Source organism: Nannospalax galili, unplaced genomic scaffold (assembly GCF_000622305.1).
Source record: "Nannospalax galili isolate Female #2095 unplaced genomic scaffold, S.galili_v1.0 scaffold5, whole genome shotgun sequence".
NCBI classification, from domain to species: domain Eukaryota; kingdom Metazoa; phylum Chordata; class Mammalia; order Rodentia; family Spalacidae; genus Nannospalax; species Nannospalax galili.
In genome coordinates, this window is record NW_008353126.1 from 2,065,027 (window position 1) to 2,066,832 (window position 1,806).

Genomic DNA, 1,806 nt, shown 5'->3' on the forward strand with positions numbered 1-1,806 from the left:
ACTAGTTTAAGGAACATAATACATCTTTAGCCAAGGTTTATCTACCCAAGCTTTATCTACATAGCACATGGTAATTAAAAGTACCAGACTGGTGGACCTAATCTTACTGGATATTTAACAGCCATACTTTGAGGTCTATCTTAATCTGGTCAGAGGGACTTAAAAGACAGTTTTTGCCCCTTGCCCTCCAAGGTCAACTAAGATCCAGGGAACTATGGAACAACTCTCAAAATGTCCCGTAACTGTGGTAAGTCACCTATCCTCTTGTTCAGGGAGGACATGGAGACCCCACAAGATGAACTTGAATGAATGTCCAGTCTACAAAGAAGAGGGTCAACTCAAAGGAAACATCTCATTCATGTGTCCAAGAGAAGCAAGACATGGTTGAGCAGGACCTTATACTTATTTTCACATAGCTGGAACAGGTAAAAGAAAGGATCCAGGAGCTCCTCTCAAGCCCATGTAACCCCTGAGGAACAGATCCTCAAATGGCCTTAAGTATAAAAATAAATTGATTTACTTGGGCCAACTGTATGGTCTTAAAACACCCAAAAGAAAAGTATAGCCAAAGAGTAAAGTGAGCAGCATATTTCTTTAAGAGTTTAAGGGATTACACTTCCCAGACATTAGACTTAAGTCTGTATAAAAAGTTATTTAGCTCTCTCCAACCCGCAGTCCTCTCTCCTAAGTCCATCAAGCCCTCTGGGCCTTGACTCCCCCAGCCTCATTCACCTTCCCATCTCCCCCGCTGGTCTCTCCTCCTAGCCTGGGTCCTGTCTCATTCCTTGTCTTGGGGCCCCAGACACCTGGGGAACCACTGCTACTTCCTGATCCTTTTCATCCAGATCAACTCAGAGCCTTCTCTGGTCCCCAGGAGCACTGCTTCAGGACCTGGCCCCACCCTCACCTCCCTCTGCCTCCCTGGGCCTGCAGGATGCACAGGCCTCTCTCTGACCTGCAGGCCTCTCTCTGAGGTAAGTCCATCTGGCCCTCTGCACCTTGCCTCCCCCAGCCTCATTAACCCTCCCATCTCCCCTGCCACTCTCTCCTCCTAGCCTGGGTCCTGTCCCATTCCTTGTCTTGGCACCCCAGACACCTGGGGAAACACCACTGCTTCCTGATCCTTTGCATCCAGACCAACTCAGTGCCTTCTTGGGTCCCCAGGAGCACTGCTTCTTGGCTTGGCCCTGCCCTCACCACCCTCTACTTCCCTGGCCCTGAATCAGCCGCCAGTCTCTTTCCAGGTCGCAGACAAACCCAGGTCCTCAGTGCAGTCCCCAGGAGCCCTTGGGGCCTGCTTCCCACCCCCATCTGCCTTTGCATCTCTGGGTGGCATGGCCACCAGCTGCCCTAGACCAGCATCTTTCTTGGACCCTGCTCCCAGGCCAGCCCAACCCCCAAATTCCTGAGGTCAAAATCTTTCCTGAAGGGATCCAGACCTTAGGAGAAACCCTGAGAGCATCTGATCCTCATCTGACTTGGGCCTCTGTGGGAACTCCTGAAGACAAAAGCAATCTGGCCACTCCAATATAAAATCAAAAGAGAGAACACAAAGCTTAGACAAACCAGCTTTTTAGGCCCAAAAATTAAACCACAAAGACATAAAGTTCACAAAAAAAAGCAGGCCTAAACTTGAAGGTTTGAGTCTCACACAAGAATCAGAAACTACAAAACAAATTCACATGTCAAAATCACAGAGAAAAAATAATAACATGAAAAACCAAATAACATATCCCCACCAAATACCAATAGTCCTCTAGAGGAGCACAATGAGAACCCCCTAGAGATAATGCAGGACATGGGACT